The sequence below is a fragment of the Urocitellus parryii genome, chromosome 8 (assembly GCF_045843805.1).
Source record: "Urocitellus parryii isolate mUroPar1 chromosome 8, mUroPar1.hap1, whole genome shotgun sequence".
Taxonomy (NCBI): domain Eukaryota; kingdom Metazoa; phylum Chordata; class Mammalia; order Rodentia; family Sciuridae; genus Urocitellus; species Urocitellus parryii.
This window is the reverse complement of record NC_135538.1, coordinates 58065138-58076296: the sequence shown is the minus strand read 5'-3', so window position 1 is coordinate 58076296 and position 11159 is coordinate 58065138. Positions and strand designations below refer to the sequence as shown.

At 32.5% G+C, this 11159-nt stretch overlaps 1 pseudogene; it reads left to right on the top strand.

Annotated features, from left to right (window-relative positions):
- Positions 1-6746: 6746 nt before the first annotated feature.
- On the top strand, positions 6747-7949 carry LOC113195372 (serine/threonine-protein kinase VRK2 pseudogene; annotated as a pseudogene).
- Positions 7950-11159: the final 3210 nt, after the last annotated feature.

The window sequence follows — 11159 nt, the reverse complement described above, 5'->3', positions numbered from 1 at the left end:
AGGGCAACATTCCATATATTAATTCATTAATTTTCATGGCCTGCTTTAATAATTATTAAAAATCACTAAAATAATGTTTCCCATCCAAGTATATTTTATAGAAAACATTAGATCACTATTTATGGTCTACATTTATACCTCTCACAATCAACCTTAATTGGTTATTTCATGATCATTAATGCTCAATAAAAGCATAGATTATACCATTTTAAATTATCATTTAATCATAGAACACCTAACATTATACCTAAATTGAGATTTTCTTTTTAAATTCAGTTTTGAAATCTTATTTGTAGACTTTTAAAATTTATAAGGCAATATATTGTTTTCTTTTCACTTACTTATATATGTTTATGTCTTACTTTGACAGACTAAAGTACATGCACTTACTATTTTCATCAGCTTTGTGTCCCTGTTATCAATAATACCTGATAAGAACAAGTCAGAAGAGGGAAACTTTATTTTGGCTCATGATTTCAGAGGTTCAGTCCATGGTTTGTCTGACTTCATAGCCTAAGGTGAGGCAGAACATCACGACAGAAAGATGTTACAGAGGAGAGCAAATCAGGGCCTGGATATCAGGAAGCAGAGAGAGAACTCTGCCCACCAGGGACAAAATATAAACCCAAAGGTAGTGACCTACTTACTACCTGCCTACATTTACTGTCCACTTATTTTATATCAGTGGATTAATATAATATACTAATGAGGGTTCAGGTCTCATAATCTATTTTCTTCTGAACATTCTTTCACTGTCACATGTAAGAGCTTTTGGAGAACACCTCATCTAAGCCTAAACACTGTGTATAACATGATATTTTGAAATACATATACAATTGAAGAATGGTTAAAGCTAACTAATTCACACATGTATTATCTCACATATTTATCATTTTTGTGGTAATAACACTTTACCTCCAATCTCAGCATTTTCCAATAATGCATTATTAACTATTAACTAATATTAACATATTAGACAAATATTTCTTGAACTTATTCCTTCTATTTAACTGAAATTTCATATCCTTTGAACAATATCTTAACTAAAGTCCTCAAACACTTCAGACCTGGTGTAACCACCATTCTACTATTTCTATGAATTCAAATTTTTAAGATTCCATGTACAAGCAAGATTAGGTGGTATTTTGTCTTTCTGTGCTGCATTCATTTTACTTAACATATTATCCTCCAGGATCATCCATATTGTTTCAAATGACACAAAGTCCTTAATTTTATGCAGAATAGTGCTCCCTGTGCATATGTGCCACATTTTCTGTATTCACTCACCAACAAAGAACACTTAGATTGAGTGCACATATTGGCTATTTTGAACAATGCTGCAATGAAAACAGGATTGTAGATATGGCTTCAACATACCAATTTCATTTCCAGTAGTTTTATACCTAGTGGTATGATTGCTCTATCAATGGTAATTCTATTTTGAAATGTTGGTGTACTTCCTTACTGTTGCTTATAATCACTATAATAAATTGCATTTCTGTCAATATGTCCTCTCCAAAACTTTTGTTTTTTAACCCTTTCCAAAATGATTTTAAATTTTTTTAAAATACTCATTCTAACAGGTTGGTCATGTTCACGTGTTTGGAGAAAGTTTAGCCAGATTTTTATTAAAATCAAATTATTTGTTTTATTGTTCTTGGATTATTTGATTTCCTTATACATTTTATGTATTAACCCCACATTAGATGTATAGTTTGAAAACATTTTCTTCCATTCAATTGATTGTCTCTTTACTCTGTTGTTTCCTTTGCTGTACAAACCATTTTAGATTGATGTTATCTTACTGGTCTGCTTTTGTATTTTTTACCTATATTTTTGGGTTAATATCCAAAAGCCTTTATCTATGTCTATATTTTAAATATTATTTAATATAATATATTTACTAAGTTTTGATTTCAATCCTTGTTTTAGCTAGCTACATTTTCTCTGTTTTATATACAGAGATGTTTATCTAAAAATGATATTATAAAATTCAGATAGTGAACACATAAGCAGAAACACAAAGTTGTTCTTTGGAAAAAATACTAAAAATAAGAAAATATCTGAGAATAAGTTCTTGTATTTTATGCTAACTTGGCACTGAATTTTGTTTATTATGTTTCTGTTCTGGTCAACATTGAAATAAAATACAAAGAACAATAACATATTAGTACTAATTGTCAAATAGAAAAAATAAATATTAAATTTTGAAACAGAATATTAGGTCTATTGAAGAAATGTAAAGATCATTGGCTGCTTTAGAACAACCTTCCAAACTAATGAACCCAATCCTCTAATCTTTCAGAAGAGGAACCTAAGATCCTAAACTCTTCAATCTTTTATGAAAAATCAGTGATGGAATGAAAACTTGGATCTTCATTTAAGTAATATTTGAAATAATATGAATGAAACCAATTCAATCATTTGTTCTTATGTTTACTTCATCAATATCCATTCACCATATTTCTTCTCTATATAAATTACTCTACTAGGGTACTAGAAGCAAAGAGGTGAGGAAATTGCAATGTTCCCATAAACTTGTAACATATTTTCCTCATGCAGATTTTGGCAGTTTATTAAAAACAAATGAGTTCAATGAATAATAATGAGCTACATGTTTCAAGTTACTATCAAAGATGCCCAGTCACATATTTGACTTGCAGTATTATAAAGGTTTTTGTAAGTAAATATTATAATATTACATTAAATATTATAAAGGTAAAAAAGTAAATTAATTCATGATCAAATCTGATGAGTGATACTTCATACTTGTATCATTTAGGTACTAATTGTAATGACCCAAAAGAAAACCCAGATGCATTCCATTTACCAAATTTTAAGTATGTGAAAAATGATAAATGTCTATAATGATGTTCTATTTCTGCCCAAATAAATTTGGAAGCTATGAATGCAACTTCTTCTATGACAGTATATTGTATGTTTGGGCAAAATATTTCAAAGATTAATAGGTTGTCAGGGAAAGCTCACACTGATAAGAATGATCTGTAAAATTATATATCCCTATGTTTAAAATCATTTCATGCAAAAATATGAAGAACTGCAGAGGGTGCATATAATATTTTAAATGAGTATGGAAAGTGTCAATATTTCATTTAAATCGTTCATGAAGAATGACGGTGGGAAGTTAAAATAGAACTCTCCACTCAAGTAATATTTTAAAGATTGTAAGCCAAGAGTAGCAATTTGAAATCACCAACTGACAATCTGGCAAGAGGAATCAAAGGAGATCTTACAAAAAGTATGACAACCTTGTAGATAGTTTAAATGAAAACCTATCAACATGTAGAAATGAAGGGAAGAGAATGACTTTTCTTGACTCTAATGGAGAGAGCCTGCTAGTGAATTTTGGAAGTTAAAAATGTTGAAATAAGCAGAAAACTGTGTAAAAGTGTTACAGGACCTTGACCCAGATTCCAGGAACTTGAGAGATATGTCCAGACATTCAAATATCAATTAAGAATATAAAATATAGAAATAATACTAACTTCATTCACTCCAACTTTATAGCAGGAGAAGCAAGGTTTCTAAATATTGTTTGACTCATCCTTATAATCACTTTCTGGGAGTAAGTAATCTATGTATTTGGTGGCAGTGACAATAAAAGCATAATAGGTATTGAGCTAGTTCAACATTCTCTATATTCATGAGTTATAAAAAAATGAATGAGATAACCCATAGTCAAAAAGAACAATCTTCTATCTTAATTATCTTCCAATTATCTAACATTCTCATAGATATTTTTTATTCTCTTCACTTTGTCTATAAAGTGATTACTGCACAGTGTTTATCTAAAACCAGTTATAAAACAATATAGAACATTTTTTAAAATGATACACATTCAAATTTGTGCTTTTACTAAAACTGTATGCTAAGAAAACATTTTTATCTTATGTATACATAGGAGTCTCAAGAATTAATTAAATTCATATTTAAAATAATATTAACACATTTTTATGGGCTGTATGAATAACAAAATCCATATTTTTGTACCAATAGCTAGAGCTTATTTCCAAAATGCAGTGGGTTGTATACACATATGTATCCATATGTTTTACAAAGACAAACATGAAATGATTTATCAATTGATAGAGAGTTATATACATGAAGAGAGGAATACATTCAAGTTGTCACATATCTTCTTTCACGGAATTATAGACTATAGCCACACAACAAATGAAGGAGGAAATGTTTTAGAATTGAAGAGATAGTCTGAAAATTGAAGAAATAAGTTAGTACATGTGTTGAAAGATTCTACAGTACACCAAACAAGTATGTGATGAACAAATTATGATTTTTAGTTCAGGTTATCAAACAGCATCTTACAATATACTAAGAAAACCCCACTAACCTTTTAAAATGATATAGAACTTTCAATAGACTGATTGGATTTTCTGTGGATATAGAAAACTGTAAAGTGTTCCACTTATAGCACCAACAATGATAACAACAACAAAGAGCCACACAAAAATCAAATTCACAAATTCACAGCTTTGAAGCTACCAACAAGCTCAAGGCCTGAGGGTGTAGCTTTGTGGATTTTGCCAAGCATGAGTGAGCATTTGCCCACCATTTCTGAGACTCTGGGTTTGATCCCCAGTACCTCAAAAACAAAAAGTAAATAAAAAAGAGATAAAGTTTTGAAAAAGCTGAAGTATCAAGATAACCAATTAGTCATCGATGTATGGAGAGGTAGATGACATGACAGTAACGTTTACTCACCTATTATAGATAAAGCCAAGGACAGGTAGGAGGAACTCAGCAATCTGATAGAGATCTGTAGGTCTTCTCTTTGTGTTGCACTTCTATTGGAATGTCTGTGGAGACAGCAGAGCACTCACACAGGTTCCTTCTCCATGATCTCTTTCTGTCTTACTAGGAAACAATAGGATAATCTTCTAGGGAAATTGTAGGAGCCATTTTTCTTAGTAGGTGGGTGGAATGAAGAGGAACTCTTCTTTAAGCAGAATGTTGTATATATTTACTGAATCTTTCTATTTTATGTCAATTTTCGGGTTGTTATGTGTAATTGTGTATAATAGAGGCAAATTAAGATTTATTCTCTTCATGTGCCCTTTCCACTTAACTTTCCCTCCATGGTTATGTTTACATTCAATGTGCTTCTCTCTTTTTTTTTCTTACATTTTCTTTTCTTTCTCCTTCTTTTCCTCCTTTTCTTCTCCTTCTCCTTTTTCATCTTTTCTTGTCATGTATGTTTATGTAGTCAGCAATTATTCAGTTCTTGTTATACACTGCACCTAAAATGGTAATATCCCAAAGAGAAATGGGAAATAAGTGAACATTGTTGAAGAGGACTGGGAGAACCAGGTTATTTTTCTATGAAGAAAGAATCCAGTGCCTATCTAGATGCCTTTTTTTATCTCTAGAAAGCACTACCATTATAATGTTAACAACAACAACAACAAAAAACCTCTGGTTTTTCTATTAAAACATTCCCATAATTTTTTATAGACTATGTAGTAGAATGAAATGAATTCTAATGCACTATGTTTTGTGTTTCATATTTTTTTCTGAATTTAAAAAATATATCTCTGAACAGCACTGACATGATCCTCCAATGAGTTATTTTAAGTGTATTCCTCTTACATTTTGTATCTAATTGTTTTCATGAAATAATTCCGGATTCATCTTTTCTACCCCTCCTCACCCACAAACAGCTCTCATTCACATATCTTGTACTGTTAACAATACATGAAATATAGGACATGTGTTTTGCATCTGATTTATGAAAATAAATTCAATAAGCAACAAAGACAATTAAGTTGGCATTTGGTTTATGAAACTTATCAAACCTCAGTTTTCCCATGTCATCAGAAACTTGCTCTTTTGAGTATATTTCGGTAGCTTGTGACTTACAAACCTGTGGAGCCTTCCATTCTGACTATTTTTAAGTTATGAAATGATTTTTCAGTCAAGGCATGATCCCCAGGTTTGGTCCACAATTTCTCTTTGGCCCTACTTGATGATGCCTACTTCAAATAATTGCTCCCTCCAATATTTCTTGTAAAACAAAAATTACATTGTGTGTGTGGAGATAAAATAACTTCCTTTAACTGACAGCTAACATCTCTTCCTTTCCTGAGTTTTAGGGGTTTCTACTCTGTCTGACTTCCTGTTGTCAGAGTGTCTTCTCAGAGTGGGCCTTTGAAGTGTGAACAGAGACAGCCTCCCTCCCTGAAGGCATTCCAAAACACATGGCTGTAGGGTTTCTCTTCACTCAAGCATTACAAATTAAAGCACACTTTTTGATTTTGTCAAATCCCCTTATACTCATTATCACATTGTCACAGTGTTGAATAAACTGATTTTCTTTAATTACGAACTTTGACAATCTTAACAACATGAGTATTATTAGAAATTCAGAAAAAATGTTGTAATTTTTACCATATTCTATTTCTACAGCATATGGTCAATCACTTTTTCTGTTCTATTTTTTCTTGGTATATATTCAATATTACATTGGTAGAATGTATAAAAGGGTAATGATTTCATTTACAAAGCTCCTAGAGCCAAATATATGTAAAAATACAGAAAATTTCAGATTTGGGAAACATAAAAAGTAAGTATTATTTTATTATATATTTTTTCAGAGAGATTTGGAATAGCACATATTCAACTGTTGTTATAGTTTAGAGGGAAGTTGTTCCTCAAAAACTCATGTATAAGGGTTCCAGAGGCTTGGGCTGTGTGGTGAGCTGCTCAGAGTGATGCCACCAAGAAGAAATGGGAAATACAAACTTCCTGTTCCACTTCCAGAAGGCAAAGTTCTGGATGATGTGGAAGGAAAACAATGGGTGCTGGGCAAGATGATTGGCTCTGGGGGATTTGGATTGATATATTTAGCTTTCCCCACAAACAAACCAGACAGAGATGCAAAACATGTTATAAAAGTGGAATATCAAGAAAATGGTCCCTTGTTTTCAGAACTTACATTTTATCAGAGAGCTGAAAATAAAAAGACTGTATCAAAAAGTGGATAGAACTCAAACAACTTGATTATTTAGGAATTCCTTTGTTTTATGGAACTGGTCTGACTGAATTCCAGGGGAGAAGTTACAGATTTATGGTAATGGAAAGACTAGGAATAGATTTACAGAAGATCTCAGACCAGAATGGTACTTTTAAAAAGTCAACTGTCCTGTACCTGGGTATCAGAATGCTAGATGTACTGGAATATATACATGAAATTGAATATGTTCATGGTGATATAAAAGCATCCAATCTACTTTTGGGTTATAAAAATACAGATCAGGTGTATCTTGCAGATTATGGACTTTCCTACAGATATTGTCCCAATGGGAACTACAAACAGTATCAGGAAAATCCTAGAAAAGGCCATATGGGACAATAGAGTTTACCAGCTTGGATGCCCACAAGGGAGTAGCCCTGTCCAGAAGAATTGACGTTGAAATCCTAGGCTACTGCATGCTGAGGTGGTCATGTGGGAAACTTCCCTGGGAACAGAACCTGAAGGACCCTGTGGTGTCCAGACTGCTAAAACAAATCTGTTAGATGAGCTGCCTGGGTCAGTGCTGAAGTGGGCTCCATCTGGAAGCAGTTGCTGTGAAATAGCTGAATTTTTAGCATGTGTTTATAGTTTAGCTTACAATGAAAAGCCAGACTATCAAAAGCTCAAGAAAATTCTGAACCCTGGTGGAATACCCTTAGGACCACTGGAGTTTTCCACTGAAGGACAGAGGGCACGTGTGTATTCTCCACCCAATAAAAAAGATGATTTGCAAAAGACTGAAACAAAGCAAGTTAGTCAGATGCAAGAAAAGTCAGCAGAAAGAGTTCACAATGAGAGAAGTGCTGAGTTCTTGGCCACATGGATCAGAGTGCAAAAGGAAGACAAATTGATGGGATCCATGAACAGCTCAGGTCCAAGGTTGTATGGTTTTGTTAAATGAGAAGGGGCAGAAGATATCCTATCCCGCTGATAAAAAATAAAGGCAGCTGACACTAGTTATTGCAAAAAAGTAACAGTGAGCACATTTGTGTACTGTTCTATTTTCTTCCTTTATCCTAAGAATGTAATGAAGTGCACTTAAGTTTCTCATGCCATCTATGATGTAAGAGGGACTCTTAACATACTTACTCCGTACTTTTACATTGGTTCTTCAAGTCTAACCCTTACAATTAAACCTAAGTGAAGTGTTTCCCTATCAGTAGGTTGTATTTTAAAGTGATGATTTTTTACATGATTTGATCATTTATTTGGCTGGATAGTGACATATAAAACTTTTTCAGAAGGCTTATTTAAGCAACAGTGAAAATCCTTCCTAATCCAACCATTTTTGATAAAAGAAGCACACGATATGTTTATATCTAGACTGAAAAAATATTTAATTTTGTCAAACTGGCCAGCATTTTATGTGTTTTATATGTCACTATTTTCCCCAAATGATTTAAAGTGGTTCACAATATGAACAGGATACTATAATACCACCTTTTACACCCTCTGTCCCAGAAAAAAAAAATTAATATATCAGGGAGCTGAGATGCTAATCACTAAACTGAGCACTGAACTTGGCTCTGAACTTCCTGGCAGCTAAGGCAAAAATTAGAAGCCTAGTAGTCATGTATTCCTCAGCCAGCCAGCAAGCAAACTATATTCAGAGAGAAGCACTTCTTTTAGTGCTGGGAGGAATCTTTAACCTCATTCTCATGTACATAGTAGCATTGTTTGTTGTTTTGAGATTATGTCAACGGAATCCACTTCAAATACTTATTTTACAGTTCCAATTTATAAAATTAAAGACACTTACTGCTTGGCGACAAAATTGAGAAATGCTAACTCTTCAGTGAGAATATTTCTCAAATCTTCCTGTTCACCAGTGTCACTGGATATCTGGGCAGGGAGGAGCTATAATATTGATACCTGAATTGAAGCAGAGAAACTGATTCATTTTGGCTAAACTGGCAGTGAGATTTTGAGATTTTTAGTGTAGATTTTATGACTCCAGAAAGTCCTTTGCTCCTTTTCCTTGTCAGGCCCGTCCCTCAGAAGCAAGCCCTATTCTGACATTCTGATTCTCATCTCTAGATCAGTTTTGCCTCTTCTGGGATTTCATATGCATGCGTTCCTACAGTGAGCAGTGTTTTGTGCTCATCATCTTTCAGCACGTGTTTGAGATTTGCCTGTATTCACGCATGGCTCTATACATTGTACTTTTTCATTGCTAAGTAGTCCTCCATTGAATCATCATTTTACATGTCCATTTTCCTATTAATGGACACTTGGGCTGCTCCTGATTTTGGCCACCATGATGATATAGTTGTCATTCCACTCCCTCCCAAACATTTGGTGTTCTCAATCTAGACTTAGATTTTAGCCATTGCAATATGTATATTAGTACATTGTGATTACAGTTGTCATTTATCTGATGGCTAATAATTTTGAGCATTTTCCCCCCTGTGGCCATTTCTTACTTATTTGGAGAAATGTCTTTCCAAGTGTTTTCACTTATTTTTATCTGGATGTTTGTCTTTTAATTATAAAGCTTTAGAAATAAAAAAAAAAAACTCATGTATAAGATAATGTTAGAAGATTTAGAGGTGAAATGATTGGAGCATGACAGCTTTAATCTAATCAGTGAATTAATTCCCTGACAGGGATTGACTGAGTGGTAACTGGAGGCAGATAGGGTATGGCTAGAGGAGATGGAACCCTGGGAATATGCCTTTGGGTTTTGTATTTTTTCCTTGCTGAGCAGAGATCTCCTTCTGTTTCCTGATCATCAAGTGCTGGGCCCTTTCCTCCACCACACACTTGAATCATGATGTTCTGACTCATATCAGTCCCCAAGGAAGGGAGCTGGACACCTATGGACAGAGACCTCTGAAACCATGAGCCCTCAAATAAACTTTTCCTCTAACAGAATTTTTCTTGTCAGTCTTTGGTCACAGCAGTGAAAAAGTTGACTAAAAAAAAAATGTTATTAAGATTTCTCAATCACCATCTTAAGAGTACTTAATAACATAAAGACTACAAGGGAATATAGCAGGTTGGGCAGGGTCTTTTTCATTTAAAAAAAAACATTAGAGAGAGCTAAGTTTTCTGAGATTTCTTGGGTTTCTGAATTTTGAATAAAATATTTTATATTAAACTGCACTTTATATTTTGCCAGACATTATTATTATTGTTAATTGAGTTTATTTGTAAACATTTTTCTTGAAAGCAAAGCTACACACTTAAATACAGGACTAAACTAAAAACCAGAATAAAACACTGACTTTTGATTCAAAAATGTTCATAATTCATTTTCTCTTAAAACATTTTCCAGTTCTCTGGTAAAATTAATTAAAGTATCCTTAAGGTGATATAGTGAGTAATTCTCACATATTTGCAATCTATTTATATAAAAATTATCTTAATCTTTTCTCTAAAATTCTAATGCTTCTAGTGATCCATTCTACCATGCAAACTTTAAATTAACACATATTAGTATAGCACATTGTAGTGGTTGATAATCTAATTTAGAGGATGAGTGAATTGATGCATCATTAAGTATTCTAGATAAATATTTAAGAATTTCCATGCAAATATGGTGTTTCAGGAAATTTGATTAACATTTCCTATATCACATATGTAGAAAGTAGCAGAGGTGAACAACAAACTAAGCATTCAGAATTATGATATAATGTTTCTTCCAATTAAATATGGGAAGCTTTCAGTTAAATTTATGATATTTCTACCTATTGCACAGATGGTGCTAACAAAGAACATTATACTTAACCAAATAGTGTAAAAAATTATGTAATAGAAATTTCATATTTTGTTTTTAAACAGCTATGGATAAATGTTGTATTCACTGAAACACTGAGCAACAATTACTGTCAATATCACTATACTTAGATTTCATATCAATACCTGAACTTTTATTTTCCAATGAAATAAACATTTTGAATAACAGTAATAAAAATTATGCCAATGCTGTTAATACCTAAAGTTGATTTTAATATTTTTCCTTCAGTTTTAATTGTAAATAACATTTCCATGCTTAATATCAATTTATATTTTACAAATATAAAAGTAAAATAATGGCATCGACATTGTAGTTTAACAAATTAGATTATGGGATATTAAAATAATTTAAAGTGTTACTTAAATATTATCT